This window comes from Neovison vison, chromosome 9, assembly GCF_020171115.1.
Source record: "Neovison vison isolate M4711 chromosome 9, ASM_NN_V1, whole genome shotgun sequence".
NCBI lineage: Eukaryota > Metazoa > Chordata > Mammalia > Carnivora > Mustelidae > Neogale > Neogale vison.
In genome coordinates this window covers 91826682-91848276 of record NC_058099.1, presented here as the reverse complement: position 1 = coordinate 91848276, position 21595 = coordinate 91826682, and positions in this window count along the sequence as shown.

Sequence of the window (21595 nt, the reverse complement as noted above, 5' to 3'; positions counted from 1 at the left end):
ATGTGGGTCTTGATCCCATGACCTTGAGACTATGACCTGAACAGAAATCAAGAGTTGGATGCTCAACCGAGCCACCGGGCACCCCAACACCTAATTTCTTAAATTCCCAACTTAAGGCTACTGACTTGCTAATTTGCAAGGTGAAGATTTAGTACTTTACTAATCCACCCCCCTACCCCTGACCCACCTATATTTAGTGGTTATTTTTAAATTTCTGATTAAACTGGAAATCAGCAAATAAATTATTATGTCCGTGTAAATATTCTTTTCTACTGAGTCAATTAATATGATTGTATTTCCTTTCTGTTTTCAAAATTTTCTTGTTCTTGGAGTTAATAGTTACCTTATATTTTAAGATTTCCTTAGTTTTCCAGGTGCTGTTACTAATTCTTAAACTTGCCAATGAAATATACTTTCCCACCAGCCCTATTTTCCACCTACATCAGGTTTCCTTCCAGTTAACTATTTTTCCTGGCTGGGTCTCCACTGAAACCCCACCTTCCTGCTCCCAGCACCCCAGGAGCTCCATAGACTCTGCCCAGACATCAAGCTAGGGCTGTCTTTCATAGGAAATCCTTCTGTCTTGAGTTGGAGTCTCCTGTTTCCCAACCCTATATATTTTTCCTGGATGAACAACTTACTTGTTTCGGTAGACCACTTCCCTGATGTAAAAATGTGAAAGTGGCTGTATTCTGCCCTCAGATTTAGTGGGTAGTTGGGCTGGGTATAAGCTTTTCCTTTAGAATTTTCAAGGCATTGTTCCTTTGATGTCTGGCTTTCCATGTTCACATTTGGAAAATCTGAGGCTGTCATGACTTCTGATTTTTTTTCTATGATCTGTTTCTAGGGATATTCTCTTTATCCCTTTGTGGGGGAAGATTATGCTGAGTACCCCCTAGATATTAGACATTGTGTTAGAAGTTTTACATGCATCATCTTGTTCATCCTCACCAAAGATAAGCAAGCAAATCTGAAATAGAAATTTCTTTTTCACTTTTCTAGTAAGGTAAATGAGACTCAGAGAAGGTGAGTGAATTACCCAAAACATCAGGCCTGTCATTGGCTGTGACAGGTTATGCCGTAGTAACAACGACAAAATCTCATGGAAACTTCTATCATGTCTCTATCATGTGTCCTATGTGATTGCCAGTGGGCTCTGCTTCTCATGGTCACTCATACAGACTCAGGTTCCCAAGGCTCTAACTAAACATGTCTTTCCATGATTAATGCAGCAGCAGGAAGGGAAATGACGAATCTCATAATGGTTCTCACAGTTTCTGCCTGGAAGTAACAGGTTTCATTGGCCAAAATCTGTCTCATGCTATGCCTTACTTCCAAAGGCAGTGGAAGGATTTCCATGGGAGAATTCCTTTCTGGCATTTTTCCAGAAATGCTTATGTTTTAGTTTTTGTTTGTTTGTTTGTTTCAAATCTCAAGTCCCAGTAATATTTAGCCAAGAAATAGGGAAAACGGGAAAAAGTCGTGGTTCTCCGGCAAGAGTTAAAATGGAAGAATCAACATAGAGATGTTACTGGTTCAGAGGACTCACTTGTGTCAAGTTGAAAGCAAGACCAAGGAACAGTAATGCACAAAATCAAGGGTTAAGGTGCCTCTTCTAGGAGCCAGGGCAGGGGCACCCTGGAAGCCAAGAGCATTTAATGAGTCAGTCTTGCTAGCTGCTCTTGTTGTGTTCTGTGTGTTCAGGGACCTGGCTGCTAAGTGAGTCATTCTTACAAATAAAATAAATATCAATAAGTTATGTATGATAGACCTCACACAAGTCCTATGAGTTATGTTGGAAGAAATCAGTTTTGGAAAGAAGATACACCCTTAAATTGGCCATTTTGACACAGGCTCCCATTTAGTACTGTTATCTCTGGTAGGGGATCTGACTGTTAGGTTCCTGAAACACAACCCAGTAACATTTACTGGTATTTTCCAGGGTTTGAATGTTCTCTTCAGGCTACAGGTCTTTGTAAACACTTTAATGCAAGAAATGCAAAGAGCAGATGATGTGAATATTGTGGAATACTCTGATGGGAAATTAGAACAAAAATCTGAATTAGTAAAAGCAGTATCAATTTCAACAGCAAAATCAAAGCCAGGACAAGAAGACAAGAAAAATTGATATTTTTAATTTGTGATATTAAAAGAGGAAATAAGCTTATAGGAAAAGATACATATTCTGAAGCTCAACTCAGAGGTGCTTTTGGATGAGCTCCCAACAGCTGAGCAAATGTCAGGGCCAAAAAGGAAATTCCTCAGGCAGTTAATGCCTTGTGTGTTTTAAATTTCATTTTAATAATAATACCATACAGAAATATTTGTTGCAACTATATTCCATTTTTATAATAATTTTTATTTGATATTTATGTCTCTTTTCCCTTTTAATATGTTCCATTGTCAAACATCTACATAAGGAAAAGATTATTTTTATGTTATTGAAACATATACTCTTACCACAAGAAATTAATTCATAATAATAATAAACCATTTATTGCACTTTTAAAAAATATTTTATTCAGGGGGACCTGGGTGGCTCAGTTGTTAAGCGTCTGCCTTTGGCTCAGGTCATGATCCCAATGTCCTGGGACCAAGCCCCATATCAGGCTCCCTGCTCAGTGGGAAGCCTGCTTTTCCCTCTCTCATTCCCCCGGCTTGTACTTCCTCTCTTACAGTCTCTCTGTCATAAATACATCAATTCTTTTAAAAAATATTTTATTCATTTATTTGAGAGAGAGAAAGAGCACAAGGAAGGGGAGCAGCAGAGGGAGATGGAGAAGCAGACTTCCCCCAGAGCAGGGAGCCTGACCTGGGGGCTCCATCCCAGGGCCTTGGGATCATGACCTGAGCAGAAGGCAGATGTTTACCAACTGAGCTGCCAAGGTGCCCCATTACTATTTTTTAGTGAAACCCTCCAGCAGGATGATCCTATCACAGAAGAAGGACTTGATGGTCATTATGGTTGCACATTATTTATTAAGTGTCATGAAAAATATAGAATAATTTGTGATTTCAGAATCCCTGGGAATTCTCATTTCTTATTCCCAAATCCCAAAGACTGATGCCTCTTGGGAATTTGGAAGTACCAAGCAATGGGCAACAGAAGACTCTGAAATGACCATCATCAGAAATATTTGGTGAATTGTACTAAGTACCACTCAAATGGTGTGAGAATCTAAATCTTTCTTATTCCAGGACTTATATTTTTGTCCTCTACCTGAAATCTCCTCTATTGTCTCTGGGTATTAGTATTCATTCATTCATTCACTCATCCAGCGAGAATTTCCTGGACCTACATTGGCAGGAGCCGTACTGCTCTAGCACAGAGATGTTCCATGAATATCTCTGTTGACTGGCTGATTGCCAGGCCCTGAAAGGTGCTCTAGCAAGAAACACTGGTTCTGAAGGGGTGACACAGAGGATAGCCCCGCTCTGATGGGGAGTAGAAGGTAAAATCAAGAGAACCCAGGGCAGTGGGAATGGAAGGTATGGAGGATGGCTGGTGGGGTCCCACTTGGCGCTGTAAGTACTCATGAGACAAGGGAGAAAGTCTTGAAGTAGAGTCAGGGGGCATCTGAGAAAAAGACGAGAGGTTGCCAAGACACACACCGTGCTGAGTGGAAGCATGGACTTTGACATCGCCTGGTCCTGGATTCAAATCCTAATTCTGTGGTCGTGTCAAATTGTTCAAGTGCTTCGAGTCTTGATTTTCTCATCTGAAAAATGGGAACAACAGTACTTAACCTCAAGGCATATAATCTGAGTTAGACATATTTATATGTACTTATAATACATCAGACTCTTGGTACAGCCGCTGTAAATGCTCAGAGAGAGTTCTTTATCGTGGTGTATTATCATTTTGCCTCATCCTCAGTATGCTTGAGAATTTTCAAATATTTATGAGTAATGTGCCATGTGAAGATTCAGAAATTTCTTCTAGAAACGTCTTCAGTGAATCAAGAGTTCTTGCCTACAGGGAGACTATTTAAAATGTAGTCTGACTTGCTGGAGGAAAAAAAAAAAAGGACCTGGGCTTTCATATTTCCTTTTTCATTTAGTGATGGGAAAGGTTTTTCTTAGCCTGTTTGTCCTGAAACCATGGATACAGCATAAAAATAAAAGTATGCGGCTGCCCTGGGATTTGAAATGCATGTGGTAGTCAGAAAGCATAAATAAATATATCTGATACGTTTCCAATATCTTTTCTTTCAAGATAAATGTGGACCCCATCTCTCCTCCAGCCGGTTGCGGGGTCATGGTGCGCCCTCTGGTGGCCGGTCTTTTTCAACGGCTTCACCCACCCAGATGAGCAGGCTTGAAGGACCTACTCCTGGTGAGTACTTTCCTCTTCAACTAAGAAGGAGGATCCACAGTGTGGGGGCTGCTTTCTCAGCCAATGGCTAGGGCATATCTGTTTCCATGATTTTGTAAGGGAAGATTGCCTTCTGGATGCACATGGGTGTGTTTTGTTTTGTTTTGTTTTCTTTCAAGAACATCTTCCATATATACGTCACCTTACACCTGTCTTGATCTGTTTGGCCAAAACTGAGGCCGGTAAGTAAGTAAGTAGGAGGTGGCACCATGGTGGCAAATATCCCTGGCAAAGTGGGCTGTGGGGGCTTTGCATACCATGGAGGTAGTTGAGACATATCACTTTAACCAAATGATCCTTCCTGCAACGGGGAGCTGCTGAAAGGTTTAATGACCGGGAAGGAGAAAGGGGCATGAGTAAATTTATAAGGCGAAAAGTCACGCTGGCTGAGGTGAGAAGAAGGGATGGTAGGGCACAAAATCTTGGGGACCAGAGGATAATCAGGAGGAAATTGCAGAAGAGCAGGTGTCAAACCGTTACAGTCTGGACAGGTGGTGCAGAAGGGCTGGGGAGAAAAGGAGGAATTCCTGGAGATGTTTGGAAGGTGTTCTCATGAGAGACTTGGCTGTCGATTAAATGTGGAGAGCAAGGAAGAGTCAGGAGTCGAGAATGTTGTCCAGATTTTTGGCTTGGGCAACCGGGGAGGTGGTGGCACGGTTCAATGATATTGGGACTGTGGGAGAGACCCAGGTTCCAGGGAGTGACCCCCTCCGTGGAGTTCAGTCTAGGACATGTCCTGCTAGAAGAAGCTATGGGATCTCAAGGTGGGGGCTTCCATCTGACTCTTAATCCAAGCTCTTTCCTCTCTGCTTGGTTGCCTCATCCTCCAGACACGGATCAGACTTTGGAATGGTGGGGAGAAGGTGCTCTCGGGGACCTGTAGTCCTCTTGGTCCAAATGATTTGTCTTGAGTATCCATCCCTTTTGGTCTGAGGGAAGGAATAGTGGAGAAGGAATGCATGGAGGAAACCTCAGTATTACCATATCCCTTTTTCCAGAAGCATCTACCCACCACTGTCGTACGGTAATTAATTCAGACAAGTGTCATCAATGGATGCTAAAACCAATTTGTTTGTAAACAAACTCTCTACACAGTCCAGAAGTATCTCTCTATAGATTTATTCTGACCAAAAAAAAAAAAAAGTAATGTTTAGAGTGAAGAAACTTGGTGACACCACCAATGTCCATTCACAGATTATTTAATAATTATAAAAAGGGAAGGATTTCTTTCACATGGAGAAATCGCCTGGATACTGCTTTAAGCCTATGATGGACATTAATGTCATCAACAGTGGGACAAACCGACAGCAGGTGCCTCCCCATGGGGTGTGCTGAGAAGGAACCGGCTTGTGCATAATTTGAACTCGTCCAAAGGAAACACCACAAAAACCAAATTCAAAGGATATGCTAGAAAACCACAGATCTGTATTCTTGATGAAAGACAAATGTTGAGGAAATTTCTGGAATTAAAAGAGACTGTAGAAACATGACAACGAGGTGTAAAAATATGCGATTCTAGATTCAGAAACTATGTTGTTAAGGGAACTATCAGAGGGACTGTCCAAATTTGCATATGATCACGTTCAGTAATAGTATCATATCAGTGTTGAGTGTCCCTGCTCCGATCACTGTGCCCTTTTTCTCAGATGCTTGCCCACATGTTTATGTGGAAAGGGTCAGGATGTCTGCAATTCACCTCAAACATTTCCTGTCTCGGTCCGTGCAGGCTACTGTAACAAAATACGACAGACAGTGGGACTGATAAATAGCAGAAATTTATTTCTCCTTATTCTGGAGGGTGGGAGTCCAAGATCACGGTGCCAACAGGATTGGGTGAGGCCATCTTCCAGGTAGCAGACTTCTTATACCCTTACCTGGCGGAAGGGTTGGCGAGCTCTGCGGGGTCTCGCTCATGAAGGCAGTACTCAGCATCAGTACTCTGTCTCCATCACTTAAAACTTCCCAAAGGCCTCACCGCCTCATAACGTTCCAAGGGAGGTTTGATTTCAACTTATTAGTTAGGGAGAGGGCACAATCTTTCAGCCTCTGGCACTTCTGCACGATCATATTAATAGGTTGGGGGGGGGGGTCCTGGATGGCTCAGTGGGTTAAGCCTCTGACTTTGGCTCAGGTCATGATCTCAGGGTGCTGGGATCGAGGCCCGCATCGGGCTCCTTGCTCATCTAGGAGTCTGCTTCTCCCTCTCCCCTTCCCTCTGCCCCTCCTCCCCCTTGTGTTCATGCTGTCTGTCTCAAATAAATACATGATAAATAATAATATATTAATCGGTATATAGAGACATAAAGCAAGAATGGTAAAACATTAATGACTGGTGAATTAAGAGTATATAATGGTCCACATACTCTTTCTTCAATGTTTCTGTGGCTGATCTTTTTTTCAAGATTAAAAAAAAGAGAAAGTAAGTCTACCCAACCCATACACAAGTAGAGGGGATTCTGAACACAGAAATCTAACCAGTGTGTCTTTTTTTTTTTAAAAAAAAAGTCAAATACAATAATATTATCTTTTATAGCCACTAAATTCCATCTTGATGAAATGTCAGAATAGGAAACAGGTGAAGGAACAATTTCCTGCGCGTCCCGGCTCTTAAGAATGTGCAGTATTTGCTGTCAGTTTAGAACCTGCCGTGTTTAGGGAGGAATTTGTTTTCTTTTACATCAAGGCACCTCAACGGAAAGCTCCGGAGGTCCAAAGGACAGCTGGGGCACGTACTGCCCCCGGGCAGGCGTCCTTGTCCACCAGCCACGTGTCCGTGGGCGGCCTCCGGAACCAGGCAGGCTGCGCGCACCCGCTGTTCTGGGGTCGGGGTCGGGGTCGGGGTCGGGGTCGGGGGAGAAGGGGGAGGCCGGGGCTCTTCCGGATCTTTCTCACCGCCCAGGTGAGCTGGCGCGGGAAGCCGGGGAATCAGAGCGCTGAAACGGACCTTGGAAGGCGCCCAGGCCATCCTTCTCCTGCTGCCCATCTGTGGCTACAGTCTTCTCTCCAAAATCCCAACCAAGCGCTCCGCCAGCCTCGGTCCGAGCCGGTGACTCAGATCCCCAGACGGCCCCTCCGTGGCCGAAAAGCTGGCGTCATTTGAACATCCTTTCTCTTAAAAAGAGGTGTTGGAACGAAAGGTCTGCTTCGATTTTTCGAGGCACCTAGTGAGAAATTTTTAATGAAAACAATGTGAAAACAGGTTGACTAAAACCGACTTACAGTCAATAATTAAAGGCCCGTTGACTGTTTCAGATCCTTCCACAAGGCATTGCTGATTAACGTCTTTCAGAAATAGGAGAAATTTACAGATGGGGATGCTTCTTCATCACCTCCTAAGGCATGCCCATTCTACGAGTTTATTTTTTAAAAAAACAAAAATAGGCAGAACAGAATTCTGTGTACACATATAGTAGGGTTGAGCACACATGCGGATAACATGTTTGCAGGAGCACAGGTAGGAATGGGGGAGGTGCCCCGGGGCATTGCAGGGAGGGGGTGTGGACAAGGGAAGGGGAACAGAAGAAAAGAGGAAAGCTTTTACTTTGCACCTTACAGGTTTTATTATTGTTTAAGTATTTTTTTAACAAAGAGCATGTGCTATTTTTATCATGAAAGCATTTTTCTCAAAACATTTTAAAAAAGGACGAAAAGAAGAAATCCCCTAAATTGAGCTGAATTCTGATGGCCTGGAGTTTGCATCTTGTAGCACACTATGGGGAACTCAGAATAAGCCCGATTCCTTCTTGCACGTGGTAGCGAGTCAGCTGTGTGATGCCTCCCCCTGGGGCCCTCCTGTTTCTCTTCTCCAAGCTTGTGTGGAAACCTTTCAAGGTTTCAAGTCTCTTTGACTTCCTGTCACCCTCCGCTGAGCTAAAGCGTATCAAGTGGGCTCAGGGAGAAAGCCATTCGGAAGTCCGGCGGCAGCTGGCCATCTGCTGAAAATTAGCAAGCTTGTGGTTCCCGGTGTTTGTGCACGAACTTGGCCTAAGTTTGTGAGGTCTCAGGTGCTCTCTTAAGAGATGTGTTAGTGTTGGACAAAAGCAGGTCTGCAGGGCCCCCATTGGCATTACTGCCAAGAACTCTGACGGTACGCAGAAAACCTGGCTGATTGATCAATGTGAACCCAGGTCGAGAACAGCCAAGGTCTTGCGTGAGATCCTGGTCAGGCTTATCCAGAATAAAACCGTCAGAGCTTGAAGTTGTGTTCATCTATGACTGGAGAGACCATACCTTCTGCTTGCCCAGCTGAGTCCTGGTTTAAGGCCAATTTGTGCTGGCATAATGCTTAATGATGTCCCTGTTACTCTTTTTTTTTTTTTTTAAGATTTTATTTATTTATTTGACAGAGAGAGATCACAAGTATGCAGAGAGAGAAAGGAGGAAGCAGGCTCTCCAAGGAGCAGAGACCCCGATGTGGGGCTGGATCCCAGGACCCTGGGATCATGACCTGAGCCAAAGGCAGAGGCTTTAACCCACTGAGCCACCCAGGAGCCCCCCCACCTTACTCTTAAAGGTGGTACAATTTGGATGATGAGACCCATGGTCACCCACTTATCACATACCATGATAATACTACCTCCTTCCCATGCACAAATGTTCTTAACGTTAGAAAAGGAGTTTCTTGGGGCACCTGGGTGGCTTAGTTGGTTAAGCAAGTGCCTTCAGCTCGGGTCATGATCCCGGAGTCCTGGGATCGAGTCCCACATTGGGCTCCCTGCTCGGCGGAGAGTCTGCTTCTCCCTCTGACCTCTCCCCTCTCATGCTCTTTCATTCTCTCTCTCTCTCTCGAATAAATAAATAATTTAAAAAAAAAAGAAAGAAAGAAAAGGAGTTTCTCCCCGGCTTTAGCAACATCCGGTGGATTTGTGAACCTCTCAAATCCATCCATGGCAAATTCCAGGAAACAAGACAACTTCATCTCTGAGGTTACAGAACCACCTTGGAAATGGCGCCCCTCCCTCCCCAACTTCATTCTGGGGAGCCAAGCACTAGATTCCGTGAAACAACTGATTTCAGCTGTTTAGCTTTCCCAGCCCACCTGGCACTAAGTGTTCCCCTGATACTCCTTCCAGGAAAATGTCTTCCCCCAGGAATCAGGAGTATTAACGATGGTATGGCCCAAGATGTGCACTGATGCCAGCCTGTGCCAAAGAGGAGAGCGCATAAGAATGTGGCCCAAGGGGGTGCCTGGGTGGCTCAGTGGGTTAAGCCGCTGCCTTCGGCTCAGGTCATGATCTCAGGGTCCTGGGATCGAGCCCCGCATCGGGCTCTCTGCTCAGCGGGGAGCCTGCTTCCTCTTCCCTCTCTCTGCCTGCCTCTCTGCCTACTTGTGATATCTGTCTGTCAAATAAATAAATTAATTAAAAAAAAAAAAAAAAGAATGTGGTCCAAGGTGTTGACTCTGCCATTTATCTGGGCAGGTGTCTGAACTACTCTGTTACCCGGCTTTACCATCTGTAAAGTGAGGCTCATTCATGGTGGTCCCTACCTCTTACAGCTGATAGGTTTACATGAGTTTTTTTTTAGTCTTTCAAATCTTTATTTAAATGCCAGCTAGTTAACATACAGTATAATATTAGTTTCAGGCGCAGACTGTAGTAATTCATCATTTAAATCAACACCTGGCAAGTCCCCTCCTTAATCCCCAGCACCTTTTCCATACACACCTCCCCCGCCCCTTCTCCGGTCACGGTCAGTTTGTTCTCTGTAGTTAAGAGGCTGTTTGGGGCGCCTGGGTGGCTCAGTGGGTTGGGCTGCTGCCTTCCGCTCAGGTCATGGTCTTGGGGTCCCGGGATCGAGTCCCGCATCCGGCTCTCTGCTCGGTGGGGAGCCTGCTTCCTCCTCCCTCTCTCTCTCTGCCTGCCTCTCTGCCTACTTGTGATCTGTCTGTCAGGTGAATGGATAAAATCTTTAAAAAAAAAAAAGAGGCTGTTTTATGGTTTGGTTTGCCTCTCTCTTCTCTTTTCCCCCTCTCTGTTCATTTTGCTTCTTGAATTCCACAAATGAGTGATGTCATATGGTACTTGCCTTTCTCTGACTATTTCGCTCAGCATAATACCCTCTAGCTCCGTCCACGTTGTTGCAAATGACAAGATTTCATTCTTTTTTTAGGTCTAATATTCCGCTGTATATATACACCACAACTTTACCCAAGCCACCCAGCAATAGATGGACGTTTGGGTGCTCTCCCTAACTTGGCTATTGTAGATAATGCTGCTATAAATATCAGCGTGCACGTATCCCTTTGAATCAGTATTTTTGTGTCCTTTGGGTAAATACCCAGTAGTGCAGTTGCTGGGTCATAAGGTAGCTCTGTTTTTAACTCTGTGAGGAACCTCTACACTGTTTTCCGGAGCGGATGCACCAGCCTGCGCGAGGGTTCCCCTCTCTCCGCATCCTCTCCAACCCCTGTGGTTTCCTGTCTTGTTAGTTTTAGCCATTCTGACCAGCGTGAGGGGGTATCTCACTACAGTTTTGATTCGTTATTATTTTAAAACATTGCCTGGTGCATGGCCTGTGCTACATGAGCATTTGGCAAATGATAAACAGAGTAAGTTAACCTTGATTGTGTGGCTTCGGGCTAGAACGGTCAGAGGAAAGAACATAAACAAGAAGTGTCCGAGTGGATCTGCTTGGGAAATTCGAGAATCCAACTGGGCTCTGTTTAGGAAACATAACCAAAGAATAGAGTTTACCAGCCGGAGCATCCCGCCCACGGCACACATGGGGGAAATTGCCCTTTCATAGAGTGGCGCTCTGGACACCTGCCTGTGTGCCCTTCCCTCCCTGTCACTGAAGGCTGAAATAGACCATCCTCATGAGTGCGGGGAGGACAGGAACAGTTCAGCGGTTGCTATGCTGAATCACGTTCCAAGACACAGCATCAGAGGAAGAAACAGCCATGCCGAGTTACTGACATGCCTTCACTTACATGAAGCCCCCTTGGATTTATCTAGGGCCCGCAACTGGAGGACACCTCTTTCCCCTTCTCTCCTGTGATGTATCATCAATGTTCGTGCACGAGGCTATCTGGAGGTTTTGGGGAGCCAGAGTTCTCACTAGGCTGGACGACGAGAACAACATACAAATTATCCTTGAAGCAGGTCTTCTCTGAGTCGGAGCTCTCCCCCAGTTCTCTTGCTTTTCCTGCCTTCACCTGAAGCCCCCCCACCCCACCCAGGGAGTATAAGCCCGGCGCAGCCCCAGCCTTCATCACGGAGTTGACTTTCCCATGCTCCATGGTTAATTTGCCCCCTTTTTTATCTACCTTCTTTTCCTTCCTTTTGTGCATGAGCTAACATCACAGCTTTTCCTGGTCATTTTGCTGTTCTGGGAGGTTTCAAAGATATGATGAGTTAATTTCATTAATTCAACTCTTAGAGTTGAAGAATTGACCTTGTGTCTTTTTTTAGATACTAAGGAGACCTCTTACTTGGACTTCCATGCACTACTGTCTGCGAGTAATTACAGTTTTTGCTTGTTTTCTTCTCTTAAATATATACATATATATGATACTTTTATGAAGGAAAATAAAAAGAAGGGGAAGAAAAATCCTCCTTTTGCTCTGAATTTAGAACCAGACTCTAATTCCTATTCCAGACTGTCAGGACCACAAGGAAATGAGGAATATCCTCCCATAAAATGTTTCTTCTCCTGATTTCTTTCAGATGCTTCCAAACAGTCAGAAGTTTTAGATCGTTCTTTGGCCAAAGTCTGGTTCGGGTCATATATTCTGTCCATGCCTGAGGCTGGGGCAGGTGTAGGAGAACAAATAACATTAGACATCTGTGCTACCTCGGGCTGCCAGATTTAGCAAGGAATGTTTGAATTTCAGGTGAAAATGAACACATTTTTAGGCTGAGTCTTTGCTGTTCAAATAGATAGGATCAGGAATATATGGGACAGACTTAGACCAACACATTATTGCTTGTTCATCTGAAATTCAAACTTAACTGAATGCTCGCTCTGTTTTTGTTTCGCTGTGTTTTTGTCTATCCTAATTTGCAACCCACAAGGTCAAAGCCATTGTTGGTGGTCCCTGTAAACGTATACAGAGTACATTCATGCGCTCACACACACTTTTCCTTGTCCCCCTTCAGCCTCCCCGCATTGTTAGTGTCTCGATACTGCGGAGGCCAAGGGAATGTATTTCCCCCAGGAACTGATTTTTCACGTGTGAGGTTGAGGCTTGAAATTCCCCAGGGATGGAGTAGCACCTGTCAGATCTCTACGGTCTTCAGCTGACTGTCGTCTCGGCATTGGGTGACAGGCCCCAAAGAAGGGGACGCTGGAGAAAACCCCCCTTGCACAGGTGCTTTGAAGATAATTTTGAGGTTTTAGAGCTAAAATACAGTATCCTGATTGGAACAAAGAAAAGGTGCCAAATGGGATACAAAATAAGTTATCAGATAAATTAGAACTATGTGTGTGGTCATTATTCACAAGTGGGAATGACTTTGGAGACCGTCTCTTCTCCTGTCATGGGATAGATGAGAAGACAGAGACACAAAGCACTTTCCTTTCGGGAATGAGGTAGAAGGGGGGTGTGTCTACGTGTGTGTACGCATGTGCATAGTGGGAGGAGGAGGAGTGGGAGGAGGTAGGAGACGAGGAGGAAGAAGGGCAAAAGGAGGGGTGCCTGGGGGGCTCAGGGGGTTCAGCCTCTGCCTTCGGCTCAGGTCATGCTCCAGAGTCCTGGGATCGAGTCCCGCATCGGGCTCTCTGCTCAGTGGGGAGCCTGCTTCCCTTCCTTTCTCTGCCTGCCTCTCTGCCTACTTGTGATCTCTGTCTGTCAAATAAATAAATAAAAATATTTTTTAAAAAAAAGAAGGGGAAGAGGAGAAGGAGGGGGAGGAACAGAACAGGGGTGAGGAGAAGGAGACTTGAAGCAAAACTACCTGACTTCCAAATACCTGACCGCTGCCCCTGTTCTGCCACAAGCTTGTGTATTTCTATAACTTTTTTCTACAACTTTAAAAATATGATGTAACTAGAAAATGAAATCTTCCCATTTGCAACAATATGGATACACCTTGAAGGCATTATGCTAAGTGAAATAGGCCAGAGAAAGACAAATATCGTATGGTATCATTCGTACATGGAATCTAAGAAAGCCGAATCCACAGAAATAGAGAGTAGGGAGGTGGCCTCCATGGTCTTTGGGGAGGAGGTGGTGAGATGTTCATCAAAGAGTCCAAAGTTCTAGTTAGGAGATGAGTAAGTTCTAGGTAGCTAACGTACAATAGCGTGATTGTAGTTAACAATACTGTATTATATGCTTGCAAGTTGCTAAGAGAGTAGATCTTCAATGTTCTCCCCACATAAAAAGAAATGGTAATTATGTAACATGGTGGGAATGTTAGCTAATGGTGGTCATCACATTGTGATACCCAATTGTATCAAATAAACCCATTGTACAGCTTCAACTTAAAAAAAATAAGAGTAATTATGTAACTAATACACATTCCTTGGAAAATTTTCAGAAATACATGCAAACAAAAAGAAAACTCTCTTCTAGAAACACAACACACACATATTACTACTGCCGCCATTTTGATGTACGGAGACAGCATTGATGTGGGTGGCACAGTCTTCAATCCGTCTTCTTCAGGGAGCCGCAGCCTGTTTGGAGGGCCCCTCAGTCAACTGAATGTCATTTGTAGTGGGATGGCCAATGTGGACGTCACAACCTGTGCTGGTAAAGCAGGAGGCAGGTGCCCAAGGTGCTGTTTCCATCTCCAACTGAGTGAAGATGCTGGGCTTACTTCCTCCTGAGATGAGAACAGTGAGATCACCCATTAGCTCCCATCGCCCGGACACATGGAGCATTGCTGGGTCTTCGGTCTTCTGAGAACTAATCTTCAGCTTTCCCTTTAATTCTTTTATGGTAAATTGACTGCAGTGATGGTTGCAATCAGTGGCCATCATATTCATGCCCATTTCAGAGGTGGAATCTAGTCCCACGGCCCTTAGATCTGGGACACCCTGTGACTTGCTTTAGCCCGAATGCAGGGGAGGTGAGAAAGTAGCAACTCACACATTAGCGTTCCAGGGGCCCTGGGTGCTCTGCCACGCTCTTTCCTGGAACCCTGGCTCCCTTATAAGAACAGGAAGGGCCAACACTGCTGGGGGATGAGAAAATATTTGGAGGAGAGCCCAGGGCCTCAGGCAACTAGGTGCCTTGAGATATATGGGGAAGAGCAGCCTACATTGAGGGGCTGAAAAAAAATGATTTTTTAAGCCCCTGCATTCGGGGTGGTTTGTTATGCAGCAATAGCTAACTGACAGTTCCACAAACTTCCACATCTGTCCTATAAATTATTTTCCTTGTGAGCCAAAGTGAATTTTGGTGGCTATAAACAAATAACTCAAATTGACACTTTCCATGCTTTTACCAGAGTATGATCACATTCTAGATCCTCTTTTGTAATCTGCCTATTTCACTTAGCAACTGATTTTGAGCATCTTTCCCTAACAGTAAGTTGGGACCTAGTAAAGGAGGCAGATCTACTAACTGCCATTTCTGAGCCTCTGCCCAAATCCTGTTCATCATGACATTATGGCTTTGGGCCAAAATACTGTTCTTAGATGGGCCTAGCTTGACCTGTTCAGCAGGAAATGCCTTTGTTCGGTGAGGTTATGGGACAGTACAATGATATTTCACAGCTCGATGGCCAAGAGAAGGACATAGTCATGCCTCAGAGGTGCTAGGGAACATTAACATTTGGAAAAAGAAGACAGTACTTGTACTCAAAGTGTTCCATTCTCTTCAAAAGGATAAGACATGTGGATGGAGAAGACCAAAAAAAGAGATATTTCCCATAATGACTTTATTTTCTGAAAACAAGTCTGAGTGATTAATGTTCCCCAGTCCTTTTCTAACATCATCCTTTTCCCTTTTTCTTTTCTTTTTTTTTTTTTCCACCAAATGGTAGCTTCAACTTGACATATTATTTGTTTGGAGACGTAGGACAAGGGAGAATGCAATTCTCCCTGATAATTCAAGTCTTTACACTAATGGAAATGTATCAATATCCCCCTCCCCCCAAAAATGAGTGTCAAATGCATCTCGTGCAACTCCGTACGTCTTTCTCCAGGATGGAATCTCTCGAGTGCGCTCTCTGCTTTGGTCCTTTCCAACATGGTGTGCGACCGGAAGTGTATTCTTATCTTGTGTCCTTTTCCTTTGCATCTGGTTTTCTTGCTGATAATCATCATAGCTAGCATTTATAACCTCTCCCATGGCATTTCGCTCACTGAAGCCTCACAAAACCGCCACGAGGGCAGTGTTATTTCCCCAAGGCTTAGGAAAGACCAGTCAATGGTGCGAGAGCCCACAGGTGACAAGTACCAGAGCTAGGATTTTAACCCTAGTTTGTCAGACTTTGCAGTCGGAGTGCTTTAACTTGATTCTACACTGCCTCAGTCACTATGGGATTCTAAATACAGACCAAACCAAACAAAACCAAACACCCACATTAAACCATTCAAAAAATTTCAAAAGTATGGAACCCATAGTTTTTTTTTTTTTTTTCAAGTAGAAAGCAATAAAGTGATTTTAATGAGCCTCTTTCCAGTCCCCCAAGGGTATGGTGTTGGGCTCATACCTGCTCTTCCCTGTCTTTCCACCCTAAGCAACTTCTCCAGTTTTCCACATAAGACTGAGGGGACAGGAGAACACACAGTGCCTCTCTGAATGAGACCACAGGGACCCTGGTACAGAACCTCACCTGGGGATGATACACAATGTGGTGAGCAGGCGTTCTCATTTTTGAATTGCATTTCATCTTTAATGGTGAGTACTTACGGAAAACCCAAGAGCACCGACAAGAAAAGCCAAGACTGAGAATTACAGCACGTTCTATCGATTGGTACTATGCAAAAGAACTTTCTGTGATTATGGAAATGTAGTCTCTCTGCGGTTCCCAGCACAATAGCTGATGACCTTGTATGACTGTTGAGCCCTTGAAATGTGGCTAGTGCACTGGAGGGGACTGAATGTTTAGTTTTCATTAATGTTAATTCGCTAATTTTAATTAGCTAAAATGGAAATGGAAATAGCTACATGTGGCCAATGACTATGTTGGACGCTACAGCTCCAAATATACATGGGAGAATGTCATAGGTGAGGGTCATCGGGGAAGGTTTTGTCCAGACGTGTTTTGAGCAGCTTTTAAAGTAAAATAGGCAGAGAAGAAAATGCATGTGGAATGAAAAGAGAAGAAATAAAACCTTTGTCTTAATAGAACACAAGAGGTTACAGATTCAAATGCCTACGGCAAGGACCATGAAAGTCTTGTAGAGAAGGGAAATGGGTTGGTGGTAAGAGACAGTAAGGCATGGTGGGGACTATGGAAAATCAGAGACACTACCTTATCTAAAGCATCAGTCACTGGTCCACCGCTGCCAGTTAATGCCACACAGAAAGTCAGACCCAGTGGTGATGACTGTCTTCTTACTGTTTAAGGGAAGTCAGAAATTCAGATTTGTATATGGTCATCTAGTTTTGAATACTGGTGCCTCTATTAGTCCGTGCGGGCTGAATGTTTTCAAGCAGCCACTGTTGGTGCCCTCCTCGTGTTCACACAGCCCTTGTCTCTGCATGCCAGGCTGCCTCCTGAAGACACCTTTAACTCTCGTTGAAAACATCATATGCACACTTGGTTTTTGTGCAGGGTACATGCAGAATGTTGAAGTATTCATGCTCTTGGCGACAGCATTCCACCAATATATTCGATACCCCGGTCTCCTCACCTCTCCACTGAGATAGCTCTGAGGTGTCTTCTGTATTTGGAAGGACCTAAACAAAGACATAGTCGTAACACACAGACTCAATATCTCAGTGCCGAACTCCCCGAAGTTCTGATTTGTCCTACCACAGCCAGAGCAGGTCATGGTGGAGACTCTGTCAGATCCTTCGGGGACACGGTTCTTCTCCGCATGGGGACCTGCATCTTCTTGATATTTTTCCTCCCATGCATTCAGGAGCAGATACAGAGAATGATCCTGGGAGAAGGATTTTCACCCATAGGACCTAGAAGCACACATTCCATGGGCAGAACTGTCACGGGGTCCCGGCTCCCTGCTGGGGAAGCAGAGAAACGGGGCGGAGCTGTGTGACATTACAAAAGGAGTTTCTGCCCCTGCGGCTCTCTGAGATTCTGTAAGACACTGTCCAAGGCAAAGCAGCCGAGTCTGTGGACCACAGTCCGTTTGCCACTCACCAGCCCTGAAACTTCTCGCCCACACGTTTTTCCCTGAGACTGAGAAAAATGTGCTAGTAGGTCACCCAATGAGTTCTTGACTTACACAGAAACAAGAGTCACACCTTTTACCCCCATGGAGGGATTAAAAAATATATATGGAAATCACATCAGTTCTTCATTGACTAATTTTGTAATTTCAGGGGGAAAATGATTTCACCTCTGAGAGTTCTTGGGTGAACAGAGGCTCCCGCCTGGATAGCTTTCCTCACTCCCTGCATGCCCTGTGAAGTGTTTGTCTGTCTGTAAAGAAAAGGTCTTTTAAAGTCTCTCGCCCACTTCCTCTTTGACTCCCTCCCCGGGCTCTTGACATTCCTGTTTGTTTCTCAGACTTGCCAAGCCAGGGTGCCTGGGTAGCTCCATCCACAACTGGTCACACTCTTGGTTTCTGCTTGGCTTGTGATCTCAGGGTTGTGGCAGGGAGCCCTGAGGCGGGGGGGGGGGGGGGTCTGCACACAGCAGGGAGTCTGCTCGGGCTTCTCTGTCCCTCTCCTTTGCCTCTCCATGCCACTCAGGAGTTCATTCACTCGCTCTCTCTCTCTCTCTCTCAAATAAATAAATACATCTTAAAAAAAAAATCTGCCAAACATTTCCCTACCTCCCAGGCCTTGCAAACATTGTCCCCTGTTCTAGCAATGTGTTTCCTCTGTCTCCCTTCTTCCTGTTTCCCAGTCTTTACCTTGCTGGCCCCTCACATATCAATCACGTCGCAGTACAAATGTTCTTTCTTCAGAGATGCTCTCACTGACTGCCCAAAACCAAGTCCCTTTCCTCTGCCCGCTGTTATTCTCGCTCATTGCAGCGATCACAATTCTGACCCGACTGCGCGTGTTTGCTGTGGGTCCCCTCCAGAGTCTGATCACGCAGCGCCCAGCCCAGGGTCTGGCAAGGTGCTCAAAATGGGTTCGAATAAATAAATGAATAACAAGAAAAGTCCACTGCTTTAAGGAATTTTGTCAGGATACTTCTTATAATTAAAATAGCACATCCCAATCTGTCTTGAAAGTTTAGTTAAGCTTTATTGGGATTTGAGAAAGAGGATTGTGTGTGCATGAATCCTACCTGAAGCCACGACGGAAACTAAAAATTCTTCCTTTATCCCAGAAATCCATGAACTTAGTCTTTTCGAAAGCTGGACCTGACAGACTCAGTGATCATGGATGTTAGCAGGAGGGTAGAGTTGAAAGCTCTTTGAAAAAAGCAAAGAGGTATCCTAAGGCGGAGATTTATTTCACCAAAATGTTATTGGCTCATCAAGTTTCTCAAGTTTCTACCAATTCACCTACCAAAACTTAAGCAATCTACCAAGTTTTTCCAGGCAGGGTGGGGGGAGTTGGAGTTAACCTCTCTTCTTTCTTTTTTTAACCCTGTGTGTCCCAATTCGCCCATCGTTCTGAACTATACTCCCGAATGTGGCCCCTTTCCCTCCCAGAGATAGTGGCCTGAATAAAAATAAAATAAGGATGTTGCGTTAAAAGATTGTGGACTTAAAAAAAAAAAAAAGTAAAAAAAGAGATTGTGGACTCTCCCCTTACCCCTACCCGCCTTGCCCCGCCCAAGAACATTGGCTTTTTCATGTCTGTGCTACATTTTGTCTTCAGTTGTTCTAAAATGGCCCTGGGGGCTTTACACAGGAATCCGGAGACAGCTGGTCAGACCATTTGGTTCCAGGTCCCGCACCTGCCGGTTGAACCCCGAGCAGGTCTCAGAGTCAGTTCTCAGCCCAGATCCCTCGTGTGCGAAAGAGGAATATTGGCGCCTCCTTCATAAGGTGGGGATGGTCATGCATGAGTTTTACAACCTGTGAACATTTTAGAAAAGGAAAAAAAAAAAAAGAAAGAAAGAAAGAAAAGAAAACCTTACTTTGAATCCACCATGAGCTCATTAGTATTTACGTACCCTAAACTCTCTGGGATGGACCTGTTTTCTAGAAACGTCAAAGGAAGGGCTGCTGGGTTCCAGGACCTTTGCTGCACCTTGGTGGTGACATTCTGCAGCTCACGGCAAATGACAAAAGGTCCGGAAGTTCTGCTTTTGCTCGAGATTGTGTCACTCCAAGCTACCAAGTGCACAATGAAGCTGTCTATCTACGAAGCGCTTGCTTGTTTGGTTAGAGACGTGCTTTTGGGTTTTGGGTTTTTGTTTCCGAGGGATTTGTTGCCAACTGGTGGGATTTGCAAGTGTTTTCCCTGTGGGAGGCAGATTCGGAAGTCTGGCCTGCTAAGACGCTTTTGGGAGCTGAAACTAATTAAAATATTTATTTTAGCCCCCGTAGCTAAGACGCAGCAGGGGAGAAAGTCCAACATTCATTTTTATGAAAGTGTAATTATGTTCACTAACCTTTTGTGTACCCGGTTCGGCAACTGCCTCGGGGCCGCCCCACCTGCTCAAACACCTGCCCCGTGTGTGCGCATGCCGTAGAACAGTACTTAATGCCTGAACGGGGGGCCTGTGGGCTCCCCCACCCCCACCGAGGACAATAGAGCCTTGTTACCCCTTTCTGACCTCTACACTCACCTCTGGGGGAAGTATTTTCCTAGCTTCACCTTCGCTGAGAGCTATGAAGCCATGCAAAAGAGAAACACGAGAAGGAGCAAGAGAGCAGCCCAAAGACAAACTGATGTCCTTGTCTGTGCTGGGTAGCACAGAGGTTGGGAAAGACGAGGTAAGAGCCCGCCCTACTTCCTGACTGCTTTCGAAATCCTTGAAGAAGTGTGGTCACCTTTCGAGACAAGCTCGTGTCAACGTGCGCTGGGTTTGAATGGTGGAAACTACTAGTGGTGGCACTTTTGCTGAAAACAAGCGTCTCATCGGGGGATGAGGCCGGGGAAGCCCGGGACCGCGGGGCACACGCGCTGTCCACGTGTCGGCTAGACGGTTCACTCGTGGTACCTGTTACCTCCCCGCTCTGCGCTGTTGCCATGGATACTCTACAAATGACAGAACGGAGACCCAGGAAGATCAGTGACTTGGGAAGTGGTTCTTAAGAGTCTGAGAACAGGCGCCGAGAGATCCCGTGGACCCTGGAGGTTGGAGCCCCAGTGGGACCGCCGGCTGCTTACCTAGTCTGGCCGAATGTCCATCTTGCCATGGATGAAAGGGAGGTGACACGGAACTACCCTGCCTGTGAAGATTCAAGGAATTAATCCGTGCAAAATACCCAGCACGGCACCTGCCATGGGAGGCCCGGCATTGTTGTCGCCTCCTTGTGACAGCCGGAGGCGGGTGGGTAGCTGCGCCGGGATCCCAGCCGAGGCTGCTGTATTTCACTCATAAAGCTTTGGTACATTCAGTTTTCACCAACTGAGTTCAGAGAAAATCAGAAGTCGGAGAGGATGGACCGGGAGAACATGAGAACTGCGAAGAAACAGTCCTCTTGACCCCGAAAGACCCGTGCATGGGTCCTTTGACTCCTCTCGCAGGCTTTAGAGAAAACTCTTGCTTGCTGAGCTCAGAGGTGTTTGTTTTTATCAAGAGAAGAGACTCTGTAAGGCTCAGAATTCCCAGCCTTGATGATGAGGAAGAATTACAATGTATTATATTCGTACAGGCCGACTCCCCGTTTTCTCCCCGCCAAGACTTGTCTCCTACACGTTCACCCTCTCTCTCCTTCTCCGTCTCTTGCCATCACCTCCGTCTTCAAGGGCCACTCCAAATCCCACCCCCTCCCCACGACTTCCTGATCTCCCCTCTCTCTCTGGATGCTGATAGGTTTATTTTTAGTTGAACACTTAATTGATTTTTCTGTTTCGTATGAACTAACCTCCCTCAAATGGATTGTGTACTTCCTTCGTCTATCCCAGAGGGTTTGCTACTAAGTTGAAAACCCGTGAAGCTGTAAATAGAAACATGCTTTGTATAAATTCTTGCGGAGTAAGTGGACTGATTTCAGCCTTTGTGAAACACCCGCCTGGTAGTGAGGACTGAACCATGAACTTGGCACAGAATTTGGAGGCTT